The sequence below is a fragment of the Pinus tabuliformis genome, chromosome 8 (genome assembly GCF_031772625.1).
Source record: "Pinus tabuliformis cultivar Carrire ecotype Pingquan chromosome 8, CPIR1, whole genome shotgun sequence".
Lineage (NCBI taxonomy): Eukaryota > Viridiplantae > Streptophyta > Pinopsida > Pinales > Pinaceae > Pinus > Pinus tabuliformis.
This window is the reverse complement of record NC_142294.1, coordinates 1,813,004,259-1,813,014,540: the sequence shown is the minus strand read 5'-3', so window position 1 is coordinate 1,813,014,540 and position 10,282 is coordinate 1,813,004,259.

Genomic DNA, 10,282 nt, shown 5'->3' with positions numbered 1-10,282 from the left:
GTCCATTGTCTCAGATCGGGGCAACAGATTCCTGAGTGCATTTTGGTCAAGTCTCTAGTTGTTGCTGGATACAAAACTTACTAAGTCCATCACTTTCCATCCTCAAACTGATGGTCAAACAGAGGTTGTCAATAGGATGATTGTACACATTTTTCCCATGTACAACTCGAAGCATCCACACAAATGGGATGAAATTCTTCCCTATGTCCAACACATCTACAACAGAACTCTCCACAACTCAACAGGCCACAACCACTTTCAGGTAGGGCGTAGATTTCAACCATTATGTCCCATTGATGTGGCCATACCATTTAAAGTCACTCAAGTAGATTCAACTCATGTTCAGTTTGAAGCTGAAAGTGCTAAAAAATTCATTGAGCAAATTCAACACATCCGCCAGCAGGTCCATGATATATTGGAAAAAACCAATGCTAAGTACAAGCAGCACCATGATCAGCATCGAATGTCGCACAAGTTCTAGGTGGGTGACAAATTTTGGCTACATTTGTAGAAGGAGTGCCTTGATGGACCCCACTGCAAGCTTCGCCTACTCCAATATGGACCATACACCATCACCAAGGCCTTCGGTGACAATGCCTTCGAGCTCAGCATCCCACCATTCCTTGGTCTGCACCCAGTGTTCAATATAGACCACCTTTGGCCATACTTTCCACCATTGTTGGATACATCTGACATTGTAGAACAACTCACACCAATAGAGCTCAACCTACACTGCATGGAATAGGCCACAACTAATCAGATCATGGACACATAGATCAAGAACACTCACCAATAGAGGATACATCTATACCGAGTTGTCAAAGCAAGCCAACTCCTTCACCAGGGCAAGTGGTTCACTAGGGACCAGGTTCTACAGAAATTTCCTCACCTCATGGAGGCTCTACACGCAATGGGGACCATTTCTTCCTAAGGTGGGAGGAATGATCCAAGTGGATATTGATGGCCACCCAGTTATTCCACTTAGACCCCCCAGTCAGTTTCATATGTTTCCTTGTGTTATCACTCTGTAATTTTCTCAAGGCTAAAGAAAGAATCACTGAGGTAACCACAAACCTACTTTGGAGATTAGGATCTAGCCTTCCTAATGCTCAAAGAGGGCTCTCTCTTAATGATTTAACTTTGTTGTTTTAATTGATTTTAGGCTATTTATGTAAGCTTGATTTGGTTTTGATTTGAATTGTTGGTGGAATTACTGATTTAGATGGATAGATGACTGTATATTTTCCATTGGGCTATGAAGTCAATATATCAAGAAAACAGAACAGAAACAACTTATAGAAGCAGCGTTACAGGGAAAGGTAGCTGAGCAGTATCAGATCTCAAGGTTGGAATGGTTAAATGATTTTCAATTGAGATCAAGAAGCAATTAAGGATTCCTTAAACAGGATAATGAAGGAAGTGAAAGAGGTCAAACAAGATGGGAGAGCAATTAAGGATTCTCAGATCCGGATATCAGAATAAAACATAGAAATTTATAACAGTAAGAGCAGAGTGTACTTAAATAATTTCTGCAATAGCATTCATGTTATACCATTCAAATTTAGAAAACATTCAAGTTCATGGAATACTTTAGAAAATAACATGAACAATTGAAATATACTTCACTGAAGTGGCTCAACACATGAATCCTGTAAATAAATGCTTCTATTATTTGCCCTGTCTGTTAACTGAAAAAGTATAGTAAACCCTCAGGTTGTAGATGAGTTCACCTATAGAAATGTTCAAAAATCCCCCCCTAATACTTCAAAAGCAGAAATATTTATACAAAATTTACAAATTGTTTACAATAAATGTTGTCTCTAACAGACAAGACATTTTTAGACTATAGATGAACTAAAAAGCTCTAACTGCTGCAGATTAATAGTTCTGGTGGAATGTGTTGTGTAAATGTTGTTGCTGTGGAAGTGGGAGCAGGTAGGATGTGGACCCAAATTTGTGGTTGTGTTGGTAGATGAACTAGATGTATCTCTCTTTTTCTTAGTCATTTGCAGGAAGGATGTGGACCCAAATTTGTGGTTGTGTTGGTAGATGAACTTGCAGATGTATCTCTCTTTTTCTTAGTAATTCAATCAACTGCTTGCTAATCCTTTGACTTGATAATCTTAAACTTCCCCGTGACTGCCCTGTTGTTTTATAATCCATTAGTGTCACAAAATATTTTGGAAAATATATAATATATATATATATATATATATATATATATATATATATATATATATATATATATATTTGAATAATATTTCCAAAATATTTTAAATTAAATTTCTACAAAACCATGTGTTGTTTCCAATCTGTGGTTTTGTTTTCTCTTTCTATGAATTCACAAAACCATGTATAGTTTTGTTCCTATTACTCCTTCCTCTGTAAATTCATTTTATCTGTATGTAAATTCATTTTACCCTTGTAAAATACCTGGATGGTTTTGCAAAACCATGTGTTGATTTGGATGGTTGGAAGAGTATTCTCACTTTACTCTTTTACTTTTACTTGCAACATGTTTTTACACGTGTAAATTGATTTTACCATGCCCGTAAATTGATTTCACCTTAATCTTCTATGGTGAAATGGATTTACATGAATATTGTCTTTGCTCTCCTGTACATTAATTTCATGTGAAATTTTCCCTTTTATTTTCTCTGGTAAATTCATGGCATCCACGAATTTCATTTCATGTGTTGTTGTAAAACCATTTTATATTTGAATCTCATTCCACGACCTTAGTCTCATATTGCGTGTAGCTATATAATTTTACCTCAAGTATGGTTTCACCCGTAGCTCTGAAATATTACCGCATTCTCATATCTTTGTATTTCACTTGAAATTAATCCACCCCATATTCCCGTAACGTTTATAAGATTTAAAACCAAAAGGCATCACTTTTGAGAGGGAGGTGGTATTTTTTGAGAGCACGCGATATAACGTGGGGCTGCCACGTAGTAAAAATATGGGTGGGAAAACCACTAATCTCGAGTGCTTTTTGAGTGTTAAGTGTTGGATGAGTTGAGCATGTGATATGGAAGTTTAACCATTCATTTGTTTTCACAAATCTCCAGGCAAAGAAAAATGAAGGGGGTTTAATTCTTAGTGAGGGGTGGGCCATTAGTTGACTTTGCAAGGGGGAGAGGTAGTATAGGCTTGCGGGGAGAAATTAATATAAAGTCCAAAACTTTATATTAACAGGGTTTGGTGAAGTAAGGGTTAAAAAGAGGGATTTTATATAATTTTTTTTCTTTTTTTACTTTATGGGATTTATCTCTCTTTTAACCATTACTACTTCTGTGTAAATGATTTCTTCTTGCTTTTGATAATTTTCCTTTCCTTCTAAATAAAGCCTTTGAATATATTTCCTTGCGAATCTTGGAGTAAACAGGTTTTGGAACTAGTATCAAAACTGTTTTTCCAAGCTCTTGTTCTGCTAATCACCTGCAAAATAAAACAATCATTAATAAAGCATAGGTCTGCGGGAAGGCAATCAATGGTTTTATTGAACTAAGATGTCTGCGGATGGAGTCCGGATTGTAGATGGCTCAATTCTATTTGGAAAAGGCTTTTCATCTATTCATTTTAAATAGAGGTAAGGGAAAGGCGGAATTTCATATTGTAAAAACTCTGTGATTTTTCACATTGTGCAGGTGCAGTTAGATGGTTTACCACACAACAATGGATGATAGGGCTTCCGGGGATACACAGTGAAGCAGTCGGAGGAGGCTTTCGGGCAGGAGGAGACAGTTAGAGATCGGTCTTATGAGGGAGATGACGTGGAATGGGAGGTGGTTTCAGAGGGGAAGAGAAGTTGAAGGAAGAGCGGTATGGTGGATTATCGTGTGGATCAAAAGTGGTAAATGGTTTTTTTTCGAGGGATGTGATATGATGTGGGGCTACCACATAGAAAAAGGGCGCTCGGGAAAAACCGCGAATCTCGCGTGCTTTTGGGATGTTAACGATCGGATGGTGGAAGCGCACGATATGGGAATGTGTCGTTGGATCTGGGAGTGATTGATCGGAGGGCTATTGCACGGCGGAGTTACGAGGGCTGAATGGGGGAGTGGGGTCAGGTTTAATTACAATGAAATGTAATTAATTAAAGAGTAATTGCGGGATTTAACATATTATGATGGGTTAATAAAATGCGGGACCCGAGAATAAATACACTAGGGATATAAGTTAAAAGGGTATTAAGGAAGGTTTTTTAATGGGACCCAATACTTTATTTAAACTTAGGATAAGGGGGTTTTTAGTGGGTTTACTAGGGAAAATGAGATGAAATAGGGAGAAAGGTAAAATGAAGAGGTAGGGATATTCTTACGAGGGAAATATGTTAGAATAAGGGAAAATGATGAGGGAAGGGATTTTTGGAATTAGGAAGCGGAAATTAGTAAGATATTAGTGATAAGAAACAAACCAACTGTTGCTTTCCATACCTTGTGCAAACTGCTTTTGCCTACCCATCATTTACCCTAATATTTTTTCTTTATTTATTGGGTGCATTTGAGCTTGTTGACCCTTTTATTTTCTTTTGATAAACAAACTATATAATTCTAATCTTATAACGTCTAAGGGCTCAAATTAAACTGATGAGCTCCTTATTATTCTCTACCTAACTACTGATCTGCCAATATTAAACAGTTTGGCTAAATCTTTATTCTCTAATCTATCAACATGAAATTTAAAGCATGAATGAATCAAGATCAAACTATTTGACCATCATGGATTGTGACATTTTTGGCAAGCTGCACACAATCTTATTTTTGCAAGGCAAAGTAAAAAGTAGTGGCATTTGAATTTATATCACTTTCATGATCTATTTTTATCTCTTTTTGGTGGGGTTCATATTTAATATTATTTTTTTATCTTTGTTTCTTTTTGTCCTTTTATTATTCTTTTAGGACATACCCTCTTTACATTTTTTTAAATATGGGAAAACATTTGCAGAAAAGAAAATATATGTACAATATTACAAGACTTAACATAGTCAATTCAAAATTATGATCCCTATTATTATAGGAACCTAACACCTTGTTCATTTCAACATTTACTATTTTTAGCAGTTTTTTGGGTCTTGAACTTCCGGAGCAATTTTGACCCCCTAAACAGTGTTTTTTTTGGGGTTTGCTGCAGGTCCACTGCCATAGGAAAAGGCCTACAACGAAACCTATAGTACTCAGAGATACTTTTCCAACAAGTTATTGTATGCGCCAAATGGAGATAATATGACCAAGTTACGACCCCGGGAAGTTGGCTGCCCAACTAACCCCAATGAGGCCCACAAACTCTTGGTGTTACATCTCTTGGGGTTAGGGTTTTGGTTGTTTAGGGTTTTTTTATCTTTTCCAATAATAAATAGGCCCTTAAGCCTCATTATAAAATAGTTCAGAGGCATGTATCTGTCACATCTCTTCTTAGATATAAGCTATCATCGCTAGAGCTATAGTTATTTCCATTCTGTATGTAAGCATAGTTCAATATTTTTCTATTAATAAAATGAAGTGTTTTTCTGCAGCATCTCTGTGTTTATGATTATATCTATAAGTTTTTGCGTTCCTATTTAAGTTCGAATCACTCTTCCATGTAAAGATACAAGACAAGAAGATGAAGATTGATGGTTTGTTTGACTCAGGATCGCAGGAAAATCTCATTGCAGCAGATCCGATCAAGAAGTTGGGTCTCGAAGTTCGTGATCATCCAAACCCATATCCACTAGGATGGGTACATAGGGATACAGATTTGAAGGTAACAAAACAATGTAAAATTAGATTTGCTATTAGTGTTGATTTTATTGATGAAGTAGATCTAGATGTGGTTACCATTGATGTATGTGGAGTCATGTTTGGGAGTCCATACATGTACATGTGTGATGAAATATTCATGAGGAGAGCTAACCAGTACCATATCATCAAGGATGAAAAATAATTCATCATCAGCGCGCACAAAGGCAAGTAAAAAATTTCATTGTTAAATGCCAACCAAGCCAAGAAATTTATTTGTTCCAACAAGAAGTATGTTTTGTTGTTTTTAAGAGAAAATTAGTCTGTAGAGGAGTCAATAAGAGGCAAGGCATCCCTAGAGGGGTGTACTAAGAAACAAAAATAGTAATTGGAGGAGTCATTACAGGCATACAAGGACGTGTTCTGAGAGCCTAAATGGCTACCCCCTAAGAGAGAAGTGCAGCACGAGATGAAACTATTTCTAGACTCCCCATTTCCAAATATTGGGTTGTACATGCAGTCTGTTATAGAAGCAAGTGAGGTGAAGAAACAGTTGCAGGAGTTGTTGGAACAAGGTGTCATTCAATAGAGTACACCACCATGTGGGTTACCCATCATCATTGTGCCAAAGAAGGATGGGACTTGGTGGATGTGTATAGATTACAAAGTGTTGAATAAAATCATGCTCAAGAATAGATACCCCCTGCCAAGGATAGACGATCTATTAGATCAATTACAACAAGCAAAGTATTTCACCAATTTGGACTTGAAGTCTGGATATCACCAGATTCGATTCAAAGAAGAAGATACATAGAAGACCACCTTCAAAACCAGGCAAGGTTTGTATGAGTGGTTAGTTATGCCATTTGACATATGTAATGCACCAGCTACATTTATGAGATTAATGAATGATGTATTACGCCCTTTTATAGATTCATTTGTTATTGTTTATTTGGATGGTATATTGGTATATAGTGCTACCTGGGAGGAGCATATTTCACATTTAACGCAGGTGTTGGAAACATTGAAGAAGCACCAACTACTAGCAAATCTCAAGAAGTGTGAGTTTGCACAACATTCCTTGGTGTATTTGGGATATGTGATTGGTAGAGGGGAATTGAAGATAGATCCTTCCAAGATGGAGGTCATCATGAAATGGTTGATGCCTACTAATGTTACTGAAGTTAGGAGTTTCACTGGATCAGCACAGTACCTGAGGAAATTCATTACCTTGCTTTTAGCAGCAACAACACCACTCCACCCCATAACAGCAAGTGGAAAGAGTTTCCAATGGGGAAAAGGTTAAGAGAAGGCTTTTGATGAGTTAAAGAAGAAGATTAGTGAAGCACCAGTTATGGCATTACCAAACTTGCAACGACCCTTTGAATTGGAGACAAATGTGAGTGGGTATGCTATGGGAGTTGTCTTGATGCAAGGAGGAAGGCTTGTATGTTACCATTCTGAATTTGTTCATGGGGTTGTTCTTAACTACCCTACCTACGATAAGGAGCTCTATGCCATGATGCAATCTGTGAAGAAGTGGAACTATCTGATGGGAAAGGAGACAATACTCCACATGGATCACCGGCCTTTAAAGTACCTGCAAGGCCAAAATAAGCTACAACAAACCAGTCACTACAAGTGGATGGGGTTTTTACAGCAGTTTCATTTGGTGATGAAGTATAAGAAGGGAAGCACAAACAAATTGGTCGATATGCTTTCAAGGCCACCCACATCAAATATTACAGCTTTGGGGACTTTGATGCACATGGAGGCATTCACCCATGATACATACATAGAAGCATATTCAAAATATGAGGACTTCAAGGTGGTGTATCAGCAGTTGCAGAGTCAGATTCATGTGCACGGTGGCAACAACACTGTTGAATACCATCTCCAGGATGGGTTACTCTGTATGTTGGATAAGCTATGTGTTCCTAAAGGTGAGAATTTGTAGTTGATTGGAGAGTCTCACACCTCTAAGGTTGCATGGAAATTTGGTGTAGGGAATATCGTGGCTAACCAGTAGAGGTATGTGTATTGGCCCAAGGTGAAAGAGCAAGTAGCTAGGTTCATAAGAGGATGCATGCTTTGTTGTACCAACAAGCCTGGAAACAGGAGACAGGGTCTGTATCATCCCTTACCCATACCTACTTGTCCTTGGGAAATAATTTCCATGGACTTTGTGGGAGGTTTACTTAAAACTAGGAAGGGACATGACTACCTGTTCGTGGTAGTTGACAGGTTCAGAAAGATGTGTGTTCTAATACCCTGTAAAAAGACCATCAATGGACAAGAAGCAACAGACTTGTTCTTTGGACAAGTCTAGTGCACTTTGAGATACCAAGGAGCATCACTTCAGACAGGAATAAAATATTTCTTAGTGCATTATGGACTACATTGTAGGAGAATATGGACACGAAGTTCAAGATATCTACAAGATTCCATCCACAAACAGATGGGCAAATAGAAGTAGTCAACAGGACTTTGGTGCAGCTTCTGAGGGGTTACAACTAGAAGCATCCGAAGACCTAGGATGAAAAATATGGTATATATGCAACATTATTATAACAAAGTAGTCCACACTTCTATAGGAAAGTCCCCATTTGAAACTTGTTTTGGATATTTTCCACCTTCACCTTTGGATATTGCATATGGGCAGTAAGGGGGAGTGAAGGAAGACCTTAGAGAAGATGCTTTGAGGGTTGAAAATTTTATAGAGAAGATCAGGCAAGTCCATCTACAGGTACAGGAAACACTGCATAAGTGGTAGGTAAATTATAAGGCCATCCATGATGAGCACAAAATAGAGAAAAAATTCAAGGTGGGAGACAGAGTATGGCTATAGTTGAACAAACAGAGGTTGCAAGGACCTGGTAAGAAAATCAAGGATCTAAGGTATGGTCCCTTTGAGATACAGGAAAAGGTGTGTAATAATGCATATCGACTCAGTTTACCACCATATATTTACTCAGTTGTAAATGTAGATAATTTGAAACTCTATGAGCCTTCCATGCTAGATCAAGAACAGGAACATGTCCTACCTTCAGTGGAGGATTTGGCACCAGACGCTCAGGCAAAGTTGACAGAAGATACAGTTTTGCAGAAGAGGTCCAGGACTACAATACAAAGGCAAAAATACCTTTGGCATCTTGGGTTGAAGGGACAACTTCCAAGCAAAGCTAAATGGTACACCAGAGAGAAGGTGGAGGAAAAATTTCCTCACCTCATTCAGTAAAATATTTTTGGGACCAAAAGCCTCCCAAAATGGAGAGGTGTGATCTAAATTGGATCATTATATTATTTTTCATCCATCTTGATGCATTTGGAGTGGAAAAGGTGAAGGAATAAACTCACGAGACTATTTTTACTAGCGGGACCCAATTTGGCGAAACGAGGTCTGAAACCTTCCGAGATCATTTTGAGGCATTAAACAACGTTTATTGGGGTTAAAACTTTGCCTCTTCAAAGTACCACATTTTCATGTTATTCTACACACATAAAGCTTTCCAACGGTGCAAGAATCGCGTCAATCGGAGTTTGTATGCAAAAGTAATGCCACTCAGAAGTTGACCTTCCTATTTTCACACCTATAGTTCAGGAGGAAGTCGCATCAGCCCCCATTATTCATGGAAAATGGGATAGCCACGTTTTTGTGATGTAAAAGACTCTAGAAGAGTCTATTTTTTAACTTTATTTAAGAGTTGATGTAGTCAAACGTAACCACTAATAGGATATCAAGTTGTGTTATAACCGGGCCACAAGGAAGAAGAGGTATTTCATTCTTTTGACAGCATTTTGTTACATAGTTGAGCAAAGGTAGCCAGGAGAGATAGGAGATAGAGTACATAGAGAGGATTTGTGCATTGTAGCAGCCCATGGGCCACAAACATTACTTCTTTCTATCTGCAACCATACTTCCAGAGAGAGAAAGAGAGCGGAGCGGCCTCACCTTCCAGCTGAGTTTTCTCTCGAAAGGGTTTTCCAAAGAGCATATCTTGCGTATTATGTGTGTGTGAGCTTATTTTTTCGTTCTCTACTTTTCTACTTGATTTACGTTTTACATGCATGCACTAATTACAGTTAATTTTATAGATATATAAATTAAATAAAACTGTAATAGTATAGAATCTCATATTTTTAAACTAATATTTTTTTTTCTAAGTTATACTATTTCTATTAATGAAAAAAAAGATATCATACACTGAGGCCGAATCCTGTACTTAACCATGCTAGAGGAAAGGCATCAACCAGTAAAAGTCTAGATTTGAACTGCCAAGAAGGGAAACCAGTTCGTAACCAAAGAAGTTTAGAAAAATAGCTTGCTGCACACGCAGGGGAAACCAACAAAGCATCCTGTTTTGTATCATTGTATCTAAGGAGACCAAAAACAAAAGAAAAACCGAAAACTGAAGAGCTAAAAATTTTATATTTTTTTCCCCAAAATCCCATTGAAAACAGAAAGCTAAAAAACAGAGTCCCAATGAACCTGAGACACGTGGCATGCTGGGTGGTATTGTATGAGGCAAGTGCGCGGCACGTTGAGTGGCAACAAA